The sequence below is a fragment of the Pinus tabuliformis genome, chromosome Q (genome assembly GCF_031772625.1).
Source record: "Pinus tabuliformis cultivar Carrire ecotype Pingquan chromosome Q, CPIR1, whole genome shotgun sequence".
NCBI lineage: Eukaryota > Viridiplantae > Streptophyta > Pinopsida > Pinales > Pinaceae > Pinus > Pinus tabuliformis.
Window position 1 is genome coordinate 918,560,634 of NC_142296.1, and position 14,836 is coordinate 918,575,469.

A 14,836-nucleotide genomic window follows, 5' to 3' on the forward strand; every position below is an offset into this window, starting at 1 on the left:
TCCCTAAGCCAAGGGTGCTCTGCAATGCACTGTGTCCCTCACTAGCCCGCGCTGGAGACAATGAGCCATTTCAAAAGGCAATTTGACATAAATTTGAACAAAACTCAATGCAAAAGAGATAATTCCTAAGAGGCCCCTCAAGAGTCATCTAACCTCAATTTTTTGACCAAAAAACACTTTAACAAGGCTGAAATACAATCAATGAAAGGAAGTAAGGTCTGCTAGAGTGTCCTAGGATGTGGATAAGCTACTTGGAACAATAATCGTTCCCCAACGGAGTCACCAATTTGTTTGGAAGAATTTGGTATCTATGGATAAATACTAATTCCCTAGATAAGTAGCCATATCTAGAACAACAATTTAAAGAACTTTAGCCTTTTCCTATAAGTAATAGATAAGACAAAGAAGATGATAAGACCTACTTGTAGTTCCACTTTCCTCTTGTCTCCTTTGTATCGATCTTGTCGCTCCTTCCCGTACTTAACATGCTTGAGAAGTACTTGTAAACATCAACATAAGACAAAGAACTGATCAAAGCAAAATATCTATTGAATACAAGTGAATGGAATCAGATACATTTCACACATATAAGCATCATATAATAACACAAACATATGGGAAAAAGGCTCAAATACATTATTGAATAAAAGAAGGAATTACAACCATCGTGTCTGATTCAAAGTCATTCCTCCAGCTTGGATCCCATCCACATCACATCAAAAGCATGACAAACTTGTAGCATAACAATACTTGTCTCAAAGTCAATTCTCATAGCAACATTATCTCCTTATAATTCAACATAGTCCAGCCCCAGATCACTTAGATGAGTGTTCAATTTATAGGAGGATGAAGGAGGTTATGTCATAAATGGGGGTATTGAATGGCCTTCCATACTTAGAATTAGTTCCATGGAGGAAGCAATGAGAGGATAGGATGCATCTTAACTCATTCCTCATCCATTTTCGAGCTCATAGGAGTTGATAATTCAGGGAAACTTCTAGATGACTCCAAAAGATAAGAATATTCCCCAAACCCTATGTGAATTTCGCTCAATATCGCCCAGCGCAAGTGAAAGAGGGCCTAAGTGTTCTGCAGAGCACCCTGGCATGGACTCAACTGCTCTGCAGCAAACACTTACATGGGCCTACCTACGTTGGTCCCTCTAGAGGTCATTTCAGGATGTCTTCAAGTCATGAAACTATCTAGGAAGGAGGCATTCAAAAGGGTGACTTGTTTAGGGCATGTAGCAACTGAAATTAGGGTTTGATGAGCCCTAAAAAACTGATCTGGATGATGGGCGTGATGTTCCCAAATGGATTTGTAACACCATGTTCGATCAACGTATTCCTTTTTCATAAGTAATCTATCTCAGTCTGGAAAAGGGTTAAACTTATACTGAGTAGATGTCGTTTCCAATCCATTTACGAGCTGAAAAGGACAAGCGCTCGAAAATATTTTCATATTTCGGGAGTCTAAAAATAGCTTAAAGAGGACTCCACTTAGAGGAATGAGTGATGTCTAGGATAACAACTGGTTCCAGTGATGTTGGAACTTCTCAAAACATGTGTATTTATGTGAAGAGGCTGGCTAATAAGACCACTCATTGCAACTGTTCCTCAGAAAGGGTAAAACAACTAAGTGAAAGCGTATGATCAACCAAGCAGATAGTGACAATGGAAGGAGAAAAACCAAGGCTTATCTAACGGAAGAGTCTGATAGAATGGAAATCACGAGGGTTAAAATGGAGATGGGTTCATTTTTACACAAGCTTGAACCATAGGGAAGTATGTTGGGATTCGGTTTCATATTTACACAAGCTTGAAACAAAAAACTATGCCTGGAATCTGTTTCATGTTTACCCAAGCTTGAAACGAAAAAACTATGCTTGGATTCAGTTTCATTTTTACACAAGCTTGAAACAAAAACTATGCTTGAGATTGGTTTACATGCCCCCAACATGATGACTCGATTCTAGGTGCATGCCCCCCAAGCTTCATTACATTCACCTAAGTAGACTACTCGTGGCTATCAGGTGGATGGAATGAAGGTTCATTTACGAGATCAAGTGAAAGACTCGACTGGGATTTTACAAGATCTAATCAAAGACTCGAATTGGAACTTTGCTCCAGGGGACCTTGTTTCATTTTTTAATGAGCTTGACACAAGACAAGGAACTCTGCTCAGATTCCTTGTTTCATTTTTTAACGAGCTTGACACAAGACAAGGAACTATGCTCTGGGACCTATTTCATTTTTTAATGAGGTTGACATAGTAAAATAACTATCCTCATATTCCTTGTTTCATTTTTTAACGAGCTTGACACAAGACAAGGAACTATGCTCATATTCCTTGTTTCATTTTTTAACAAGCTTGACACAAGATAAGGAACTATGCTCATATTCCTTTGATCACGACCCATAAGAGGTCATGACTTCCAAGAGGTTCTCATCAGATGGGAGAACAATTCTCTGGAAGGGATTCGTAGCAAGGAATCCATTAGAGAGATCTGGTTCCACTGCCCCTAGTACATAATGTACAACTTCATGGAATTGATCGTCACTTGATGTAGCCATGGAACAGGTTGCCACATAATTGACCCGTGGCAGGGAAGAAACCATTGGGACAAAAGGGCCATTTAGGGAAGATGGTTGACTGGAAGCCATATTTGGACTAGGAAAGCTGGTCAACGGTGACAATTTTGCCTTCATGCGGGAAACACATCATTCAAAACAATGTTGAAACAATAGCTCCCATGTCATAAACGTAGTCGCACCTAAGAAGAAAATTGTAATCTAAAGGGCCTGAGACTACCATCACATTGAGATAAAAAAAACATTCCTCCCCAAGTAATAGGCAACTGAGGAAGGATCCCTAATGGTGTTGGCAATTTGGCACAGGTGTGGCGCTACGGTACAGGTGTTGTCCTTGATGGCAACTCTCTTTGATGACAGATCTCAGACTACAAGAATGAATAGAAATTTCATATACGCAGGTTCATTAAGCCCAAGTTGCGTATACACGCTGGTACGCTATATACTAAGTCGCGGATACGCAGGCTCACTATATACGAAGTCGCGTATACACGCAGTTTCATGAACAGAAAAGAGCGTACATGTCGAGAAGCTTTCTTTTGGTCCGTGGTAGTTAGTCCTCGGTACTTGAGCCTATGATTTTGGACCAAGGTATCTCGATAGACGTGTTGATCCTTAGTTTTGAAGTTGATGGTATTGTGCTACTATGGTTTTGGACCGTGGTATTGTGAAGGGCCTAAGGCTATATAAGGAGAAGAAGATCAATAGGCAATGTGTATCGAAAAAGTCTTGAATATCTGATAAAGAAAGAGATCTAGTATGCAAGTTCTGGGTTGCTTGATCTGAGCTAAGGAGAGATCACACCGGTTGATGGAAGACTAGATCTAAGGATAGATCAGGATCAAATGGTTTGAAATGAACTATCTTTATATGGTTGATTATGCATATTTTTAGATCTGCATACTGACGCAATGTTATGTTCTGAGTATGACTGATATCTGGTACAGCTCCAAAGTTTTAAGGAAATATTTTTAGATCTGTACGCAGGTTGGCTTCGTTAAAAGTGTGTGTATACGCGGGTTGGTTTCATTGAAGTAGCGTATATCTTTTGAAGCTTAATTTTTGGGGTTGCAGTTGGGTCTGACTGTTATTGCAAAGTTCTGTAGTCTGCTTTGTGTTCTGGTGACTGGGTGTTGATAGGGTTTCAGTGGTTCAGTGATTCAAAGATTGATGATGCTAGTATTGGTTGTTTTGTGCTTCAATGATCTGTTATGAAAATTGAATGAATCGTGGTCTTCAAATTGTAATGTTGTGCATCAGGAGTATCCAGTCTGAAAATTGATACCTGAAGGAAAGAAGATTGTAGGCCAGCACCTACGTACTGGTATCTCAGCTAGTACAAGAGCAAAGGGGGTTGGAGCTCCCTTCCAGGAGAGTCTGGAAAACGAGGGAAGGTTGTAGTCTTCTGCAGGTTGTAGCCTACATACTGGTATAAGGCTGCACCAGTACAAAAGATTGTAAACTGAAGTTTATGATTAAAGAAAGATAGAGATGACTTGCAGCAGGTGGTTTTCACCCACATTGGGTTTCCACCTTATATCTTGGTGTTCATGTGTGTGGCTTTTGTGTGATGATCTATTCTGTTATACTGCACTTGTTTACTGTTAATATGGTTAATAATGTTCTGATGCATTTATTGAAGATAAGCTAACTGAATCATAAGATTTCTGGATATACGCTAGTTGCTTTAGACACAGCAGCGTGTACACGCGGGTTCACTTAACTGAAGTAGCGTATATGTTTCTGAGTATGAAATTGAAAAATTTTTATTGATTTGATAATACTGATTCACCCCCCCTCTCAATATTATTTCCAACAATTGGTATCAGAGCAGGTCCTTCGGAGAAGCTTGATCGCTTGAAGGAAGATCATTCATTATGAGCAACTACGAGAGGGAAGCATCAATCAGGCCACCAATTTTTGATGGGACAAACTTCAATTATTGGAAGGTAAGAGTTACTGCCTATCTTCAATCTCTTGGTACAGAAGTTTGGGATATCATAGATACAGGCTACGCTTTTCCTTCAGCTACTCCTACAGATGCAGCCGAAAAGAAGAAATATGAAACAAATGCTAAAGCAGTCAATAATTTGTTGGGATGCTTATCTCAAACAGAATTCGTAAAGGTTATGCAATATAAATCCGCAAAAGAAATATGGGACAAGATTGTCTTGAGCTACGAAGGAGATGAACAGGTAAAGCGTGCTAAACTTCAAACTCTCAGGATTCAGTATGAGAATCTCAGGATGTATAATGATGAAAGTGTGGCTAACTATTTTCTTCGGGTAGATGAGATTGTTAATTGCATGAAAAATTTGGGTGAAGAAATAAAAGAGGCTATTGTGGTTGAAAAGGTTCTAAGATCATTGTCCCCCAAGTTTGAGTCTAAAGTATCTGCAATAGAAGAAAAGGAAAATCTACGAATTCTTACTATGTCTCAACTACATGGAATTCTAACTGCTTATGAAATGAGAAAGGGAGGTCCATCAGACAGAAGAGAAGCTGCTTTCAAGGCGTCAGGCAAAGGAGATTATTATGAAGCAAGTCACGTACCAGAAGAAGAAGAAGAAGAAGAATCAAATTTTGTCAGAAATCTTCAAAGGGGTTCTGGAAGGTTCAGAGGTAAGTTACCTTTTAAATGCTTTGCTTGTGGAAGAGTAGGTCATTATGCTGCAAAATGTCCTTATAAGGATAAAGGAAAGGAACCTGCTAGATGGAACAAGAAACAGGGTGCAAATAAGAAAAGCTACTACACTCATGAAGATAGTGATGGTCTATCAAATAGTGATGAAGATGAACAAGGTAATGAATATAAACTGTTAATGGCATTTGAAGATGATGACTATATGGATGCTATAGATGTGGATAACCTTTATGAAGAAATTACTAGACTCAAGAGATGTATAGAAGAAAAGAATATGATCATTGATACTCTACATTTTCAAATTGATGAAAAGGAAAAACATCTTGAAAAATTAGAAGGTGAAATTGTTGCTCTTAGAAAAGAAATTGAGAAAACAAAAGCTATTAATCTTAAGTTTGTCAAAGGATTTGAAACTCTGGATGAGATTATCAATGTACAGCGTTCTCCTCTAAACAAGACAGGTCTGGGCTATAATGAAACTTCTCAAGCATCCACTTCAAAAAGTTATCTTGATGCAGCAAAAAGGAATGAGCAAAAGCACAATGGAGACTATCAGGTAAAGCAGGGACGAATTGCAAACAAAGACTATCAAGGGCAATCCGTCTTAAGAGTGAACAAAAGCTACAACCAGCCACAGGTAAAATCTTCTCAATTTGGTTCAAGAATGAATGACAATAGAAATTACAATCACTTGGCCGGTAGATTTGATAACTGCAGAAGTTTCTTCAATGAACAATGTTTCTCTTGTCATAACTTTGGTCACAAAGCAGCTCAATGTGTTGCATATAAAACAATCATGACTAGAGAAGCTCAAAAACAAAGAAGTATGACCGGGATTACAAAAAGGACCTATAACAACTTTTCAGCTCTTGAAAATGAAGTTGAATGTTCTATTTGCAATAACTTTGGTCATGAAGATTCTGAATGCAGGAGAAGGTTTCAGCAGAAAAAGGAACAAGCCTCAAGCACCAAAACGTGGAGAATAAAGGAACCACAAACAGAAAGATGTGGGATAGCATTTTATGCAGAGGGACAGGAAAATCTATGGTACATTGACAGTGGATGTTCGAAGCATATGACAGGGGATAAAGAAAAACTTGAGTCATATTCTGCTCTAGAAAAAGGAAAGAAAGTTTCTTTTGGAAATGATACTCCCGCAACTATAAAAGGAAAAGGCATTGCTCAGTTAAAAGAAAAGGTCAAGGCTGGAAATGTTTTGTATGTTTATGGATTGAAGCATAATCTTCTAAGTGTCAGCCAGATGTGTGATCAAAGAACCGAGGTGATATTCAGATCAAATGGATGTCTTGTTCGTGATCTTGATACAGGTAAAACAGTGATCAAAGGCAAAAGAACTCCAAATAATCTGTACATATTTGAAGAAGGACAACAACAATGCTATCTGAGCAAGGATGATGAGCACTGGTTATGGCATCGGAGGTTGGGGCATCTAAGCTTTTCACAAATAAGGAAAGCATGCAAATATCAGGCAGTTCGCGATCTTCCAGATATCAAAATTCCTGACAACACCATATGCAAATCATGTCAGTTTGGAAAACAAACCAGAACTAACTTTCCAGAGAAGGAAGGATCAGCTAGCATGCCTCTTGAGCTAGTACATACAGATACATGCGGTCCATTCAGGAAAAGAACACCTCGAGGAGAAGAATACTTGATATTATTCATTGACGATTTCTCCAGGTTTGTCTGGTTAGTACTTATGAAGCACAAAGATGAAGCATTCGAAAAATTCAAATCCTTCAAAGCCTTGGTTGAAAATGAATCAGGTCACAAAATTAAGTGCCTCAGATCCGACAGAGGTGGGGATTTTACCTCAAATGAATTTTTCGATTTCTGTGAAGAACATGGGATAAGAAGAGAATTCTCTACAGCTAGAACTCCTTAGCAAAAATGGAGTTGTGGAAAGAATGAACAGAACAGTCCAACAAATGGCTCGTGCTATGCTTGATGAGTCAGGAACTCCTGCAACTTTCTGGGGTGAAGCTGCACATGCTGCGGTTGTTATTCTCAACAAAACAAATGTCCGAGTGAACAACACTCAAACTCCTCATGAGCTCTGGAGTGGTAAGACTCCCTCAGTAAAGCACTTCAAAATCTTTGGGAGAAAATGCTATATTAAGAATACTGATGAGCAGCTTGGCAAACTTGAACCTAGAGCAGATGAAGGCATTCTTCTTGGTTACTCTCCACATAGCAAAGCATACAAGTGCTACAATAAAAGACTTGGCAGAATTGTTGACAGCATTGATGTAGTGGTTGATGAGAAGGGATACTTTCCTAGGCAAGTACATCATGAAGACATCGAAGAAGATGAAGGCTACCCTCAAAGACAGAATGATGAAGAAGAAGAACCTCAAGAAGAACCAGAGGAGCAGACAAGAATAGAAGAAAAGACTCCATCCAAATATGTTCAGAAGAATCATCCAGAATCTCAGATTGTGGGGCAGAAAGAAGCAGGTGTACAAACAAGAAGAACAGTTGCAGAAGCTTCAAGCTACTTGGCATTACTCTCCTCCACTGAACCACAAAATGTGAAAGAAGCATGCAAAGATGAATGTTGGGTGAAAGCAATGGATGAAGAACTTGAGCAGATCGAAAAGAACAACACTTGGGAGCTGGTTCCTAGACCAAAGGATAAGAATGTTATCAGAACTAAATGGGTCTTCAAAAATAAATTGAATGAAAATGGAGAAGTAATTAGAAACAAGGCTAGACTTGTTTGTAAAGGGTATGCTCAGCAAGAAGGAATAGACTTTGAAGAAACCTTTGCTCCGGTTGCAAGACTTGAGGCCATCCGAATGTTCCTTGCTCTCTCAAGCTTTCAAAACTTCAAAGTATTTCAAATGGACGTGAAATCAGCCTTTCTGAATGGAGACTTAGAAGAAGAAGTATATATTGAGCAGCCAGATGGTTTCATTCTTGGGAATGATCCAAACCTTGTATGCAGATTGAAAAAGGCTCTCTATGGTCTCAAACAAGCTCCAAGGGCTTGGTACTATCGTTTGGACAAATATCTTCACCAACAAGGTTTTTCAAAAGGATCAGCAGATAGCAATCTCTATATAAAAGTTGAAAATAACAAATTGCTAATACTTGTTGTGTATGTAGATGATATTATCTTTGGCAGCAATGAAGAGGCTATGAGTCAAAACTTTGCCTTGGTTATGCAGAAAGAATTCGAAATGTCATTACTTGGAGAATTGACATACTTTCTTGGATTTCAAATCCAAAAAAATGAAGGAGGTATTTTCTTGTCTCAAACCAAGTACCTCAAGCAAATCTTGAAGAAGTATGGCATGGAAGATTCAAAGCCAGTATGTACCCCCATGGTTACAGGATGCAGCCTCAGTGCAAATGATGAATCAGCAGCAGTTCATCAACCAACTTATAGATCCATGATTGGGAGTTTGCTTTATTTGACAGGTACCCGACCAGATATTATGCATGCAGTAGGAATTGTTGGAAGATTTCAAGCCAACCCAAAGGAAACTCATCTTCAGGCAGTCAAAAGAATCTTCAAGTATCTTCAAGGGACTCAAAACTATGGCTTATGGTATCCTAGAGATACAGATCTCACTCTTCATGCTTACACAGATGCAGATTGGGCCGGAAGTGTGGATGACAGGAAAAGCACAAGTGGTGGTGCATTCTTCATGGGTTCCAGATTAGTATCTTGGTTCAGCAAGAAACAGAGTTCGATTGCTTTATCTACAGCTGAAGCAGAATATGTGGCTGTGGCATCTTGTTGCACACAACTTCTTTGGATGATGCAAACCTTGCAGGATTTTCAAATCACTTGCACTCCACCTGTCTCTATCTTATGTGATAATACAAGTGCAATCAGCATTTCAAAGAATCCAGTCATGCATTCAAATACCAAGCACATACCAATCAAGTATCACTTTCTCCGGGAACAAGTGCTTGAACAAAAGTTCAAGTTGGAGTATGTTCCTTCTAAAGAACAAGTTGCTGATATTCTCACAAAACCACTGCCCAGGGAGACTTTTGAATATCTCAGACAAAAGCTGGGAGTAGTTGATGCTTCATCCTGCTGTTGAAGCTTGTCTGTTCTAAAGAAAAGTTGGTGTATGCGTGTTGTATAAGGGATATCCGTGTGCATACGCTGATTTATTCAGGTGAAGTCGCGTATATGGAGTTCTAAACAGCAAGGGCAGACTCTGGTTGGAGAAGGTCTGAGATGGGTATGACAGAGACCTTCAGGCACAGTTTCAGGGGGAGCAGCTTAAAGTCTAATAAAGCATTGTTGGCATTTGGATGTTTTTGGTTCTAGTTCATAACTGTTGTTGGTTTCAGGAGAAGGAGCACAGAAGGAAATCTTGGTTGCTGATCTAAAAGATGATTATCAGATGCTGCTGGTGACTTTCACAAGTCTTGGTCTAGATTTTTCATCTCTATGTCATGTATCTCTTTTGTGATATCTCTTTATGGTGTCAAGGTCATGTAACGGCCTATGTTGGTTTCCCCACTATGCCTGGGATGAATGATGTAATGTAATTGGTTTTTATATGTAAATTTCTGATGTATCCCCTCTTGGTTGGGAGTATGGATGTATGTATTGAGTCTTTTTGTGATAGGAAGGTCCTTTATGATGTATAAGTCTTGGTTCTTTTTGAAGAACATCTTTTGCAGATCTTGCCTACAATCAGGGGGAGCATGTTCAGCACAGCAGAGCAGAGATATCAACATGTACTCAGGGGGAGCATAGCCCTTTGCCCTTGATGACAAAGGGGGAGAATGATTCTAAGGATCTTGGGGTTGCCATCAAGTCCAAAGGGGGAGATTGTTGGCAATTTGGCACAGGTGTGGCGCTATGGTACAGGTGTTGTCCTTGATGGCAACTCTCTTTGATGACAGATCTCAGACTACAAGAATGAAGAGAAATTTCATATACGCAGGTTCATTAAGCCCAAGTTGCGTATACACGCTGGTACGCTATATACTAAGTCGCGGATACGTAGGCTCGCTATATACGAAGTCGCGTATACACGCGGTTTCATGAATAGAAAAGAGCGTACATGTCGAGAAGCTTTCTTTTGGTCCGTGGTAGTTAGTCCTCGGTACTTGAGCCTATGATTTTGGACCAAGGTATCTCGACAGACGTGTTGATCCTTAGTTTTGAAGTTGATGGTATTGTGTTACTATGGTTTTGGACCGTGGTATTGTGAAGGGCCTAAGGCTATATAAGGAGAAGAAGATCAATAGGCAATGTGTATCAAAAAAGTCTTGAATATCTGATAAAGAAAGAGATCTAGTATGCAGGTTCTGGGTTGCTTGATCTGAGCTAAGGAGAGATCACACCGGTTGATGGAAGACTAGATCTAAGGATAGATCGGGATCAAATGGTTTGAAATGAACTATCTTTATATGGTTGATTATGCGTATTTTTAGATCTGCATACTGATGCAATGTTATGTTCTGAGTATGACTGATATCTGGTACAGCTGCAAAGTTTTAAGGAAATATTTTTAGATCTGTACGCAGGTTTGCTTCGTTAAAAGCGCGTGTATACGCGGGTTGGTTTCATTGAAGTAGCGTATATCTTTTGAAGCTTAATTTTTGGGGTTGCAGTTGGGTCTGACTGTTATTGCAGAGTTCTGTACTCTGCTCTGTGTTCTGGTGACTGGGTGTTGACAGGGTTTCAGTGGTTCAGTGATTCAAAGATTGATGATGCTAGTATTGGTTGTTTTGTGCTTCAATGATCTGTTATGAAAATTAAATGAATCGTGGTCTTCAGATTGTAATGTTGTGCATCAGGAGTATCCAGTCTGAAAATTGATACTTGAAGGAAAGAAGATTGTAGGCCAGCACCTACGTACTAGTATCTTAGCTAGTACAAGAGCAAAGGGGGTTGGAGCTCCCTTCCAGGAGAGTCTGGAAAACGAGGGAAGGTTGTAGTCTTCTGCAGGTTGTAGCCTGCGTACTGGTATAAGGCTGCACCAGTACAAAAGATTGTAAACTGAAGTTTCTGATTAAAGAAAGATAGAGACGACTTGCAGCAGGTGGTTTTCACCCACATTGGGTTTCCACCTTATATCTTGGTGTTCATGTGTGTGGCTTTTGTGTGATGATCTGTTCTGTTATACTGCACCTGTTTACTGTTAATATGGTTAATAATGTTCTGATGCATTTACTGAAGATAAGCTAACTGAATCATAAGATTTCTGGATATACGCTAATTGCTTTAGACACAGCAACGTGTACACGCGGGTTCACTTAACTGAAGTAGCGTATATGTTTCTGAGTATGAAACTGAAAAAGTTTTATTGATCTGATAATACTGATTCACCCCCCCTCTCAGTATTATTTCCAACAAATGGTTGACTGGTTCCTCTGGTAAAAGCCAACAGATTCTGGGTAATAGGCACAAGTGGTGGTGAACCAAGTGCTTGCCAAGCAGTGGAGGAAAGGATACTCATAGAAGCACCTTCATCTATAATAGTTCCAGGTACAATCATATTACAAACCTGTACTATGATCTAGAAAGGAAAATAAGAAGGAAGATGACATCTTGCCAATGGATTCCAATCAAAGGAAGTGACCAGACTATTTGGAGGGGGTGCCGTAAGAACGGGAGAATTACCCCTTTGAGTTACTAGAACGGGAGGATTTTCCTCCTGTCTTGATGGAACAGGAGGGTTGCCTCCAAGCTCATTGGAATCTGAAGAAACGAAAAGAACCTGAGTGGTATCATACTCACTCTCTATGGGAAAGGTACAATTAATTGAAGGTGAAATCGGGTCAACTGTTTCCTCGACCTATGATTGGTCAGGTATAGACTCATGGGATTCACATTCATAGGGAGTGGGTTTTACCGACGGTTGATTTTGGTCAGTCAGTTCATCAACTAGTGAAGGATTAAGGGAGAGTCTCCTGTAACTAGATGGAAGTCGCTGCGGAGAAGTAGGACGGTTATCCAACACTTTTTTGGCTTCATCCAGATAGGGACAAAGGTGAATGGGGTGATTCTCTTCACATAACCTATAGGGAAACTTAACTTTACCCTTCTTTCGATGAACTTTACTACCACTAGTTGATGGTGTGTCACCAGCATGATCTCCAGAAGTTGATGACACAGGCTGATGTGAACGAGAAGACCATTCTTCTAAGATTTGAGGAATACCAGAATAATTTTAGAGAAGATGGTCTCCCATAAAAATTTTGAAAGGATATCGAAGTATTCAGTTATGGGGCCAAGGAGGTTGAGAACAACCATACTAGCAATCCGATATTTCTGAAAGGAGGAAAAGGACTAGGATTCCCATCAAAAGGAATTCCTTGATCGGCGAACTCCTAAGTTGTTTCCATATGTTTCAACCTCTCAGTGCCAACACCAATATTTATTTTTCGAATATGAATAGTTGTATGTATACCAACATTTTCCCTTGTTATTGCCATACCCTTATATACAAGAAATCTGTGCAGAGTCTCGGGCACACACACAGGCTTGACACCATGGAATATATAGGCAATGAACAATGACGATGTCCCTTTTTTAGCGCTCCTACGGATCAAACTTTACTCTTGAATGTGCAGAGAAGAATTCAACAATGTGACAACAAAAGAAGAATTCCAAGACAGGCCTAGATGTGATACTCAACAATCTTCTTATTCATAACTCACGAGGCATCCCACCATAATCCAAGTGACTCATCTAATTGGATCTGAAATACTGGCAATGTGTGGATGGTCTCTGGTTCAACAAAAATAATTGTGCCTTTTCTCCCCTTTACTTTAAAGACATGCTTTATAATTCAATTTATTCACAGTGCTGGGCAGTTCACAATGTTGTATTTATCAACAGCTCTCAATAAAGCTATTCTATGGTTTAAAAAGTCCTCATGTTTGATACCTCCATAGATGTATCTTAGAAGGGCAATGAAGTCTTCCAGATATATGTCTTGATAATTCTTTCTATTTGACATCATGTAAGAACATACACTCAAAAACAGGGGATTGTGCTGCTAAAATAACCTGATGTGCTCTAACATATGAGAAAGGAATTTTAATGCACCCTTAGTTGATTGACACTGCATTGCTCCTTCATTGGGCCATATTGAACAAGCTTCTCCACCATTCATTGGAGCCATTTTCAGGTCTAGAAAATCCACATCAATTATATAAAATCGTCCATGAAAGCTAGAATCTATAGGCCACACAAAATCCTCACTGCTACAGGGCAACTTATCATAGACGGGTGATGTCCAAGGTCGTTGACTTCTGTTCTTCTCAATTGAAAAGTACCAGTTCCAAATTTCGATTTTGAAGGCATCGGACCTCCGTTAAGAGCAGGAGCCCAAGCTTTGAATTCTCCATTGTGCAAGCCTTGAAATCATCTCTACCTTTAACTCGGCCATGTGTGTTGCTTATACACCATCAAATAAAATATTTATCAAGGCTCAATGAAGGTGTTGCGAAAGCAAGGCACTAGAATGCGATGGCAATGCGAGACAGACGTGAATGCACAGGGTTGAGGTTATTTTCATCTTCAAGAAGAGACAGTGGTGGTGGCCCATCAACATTGTATGATTTTGCATGAGTTCTCATTGTGTTTCAATCGCAAAGGGTGAGAGGTTGTTGCACATGTTCCCTTCCGGATAAGAAAGAGATTGAGCATGGGAATGCAGGTTGGTTGTGTGCTAAAAGAACTTTTTTTTGCTTGATATTACATAACCCCAGTCACTAAACATTAATGCAGTTAGAAAGCCTGAAATTTACCATATAATCCCAATCAAATAAAATAAAGTTTTGCACGGGCCTAGTGGGAAAATCCTAGCATTTTTTTTAAACCAGAACACATTGAGCTCGAGCAAGCCAAAAATGGTTGCTCGACATGCTCAGAAGCTCACATGTGAACTCCTTACAATTAGTTTCAGCGACCTCGTCATGAAAGTACGCCACTATTTTATTCAAAAGGAACTCTTTCTTTACTATAAGTCGCTCTATTCACTGAACTGATGCCTACACAGTTGAAGAATTGTTTCCTTTCTCTCTTGTTCTTTTTTCTTTCTGGTTGATGCCAATTGCAGTTATGGGCACAAATTTGCAGCCGGAAACAACAAGGGAAGATGTTAAAGAAGGAGATTAGGCTCGTTGGGAAAATCATTTTTATAAACATTCTCATAGTGGACTGCCTTGAATCCATCCATTTCGGAACCTAGAGAAACCATGTTGTTGAAACAATTCCCAGACTCCTCTAGGTAGTCATGCCATCAAGAGCTCAATAATCACATCTTTGTATTGTGATACTGCTGTTTTGCATTCTTGTTTGTCAACACCCAAGGCATCAATATAATTTTTAATTTATGTTATAATGCTTATGGACCAGCCAACAAAGAAGTTTCATAAGCTGCAATAGCAGCACAACCTCCAGTGCAAGACCCTGTTGAGTGATCATGAATGAGGAATTCTCTCATATCAAACTGTCAGTAACCCTTTCGAGCAACAGATACATACTTATTTCCACTCTTGAAGTGATTAGGATCAACATACCAAATACTATCTTCCTTCCAACTTCCCCAACAGATACATACTTATTTGCACTCTTGAAGTGATTAGGATC

The 14,836-nt window shown here is 39.5% G+C and overlaps 1 pseudogene; it reads right to left on the bottom strand.

Annotated features, from left to right (window-relative positions):
- Positions 1 to 13,037: 13,037 nt before the first annotated feature.
- On the bottom strand, positions 13,038 to 13,631 carry LOC149222458 (BTB/POZ domain-containing protein At1g21780 pseudogene; annotated as a pseudogene).
- Positions 13,632 to 14,836: the final 1,205 nt, after the last annotated feature.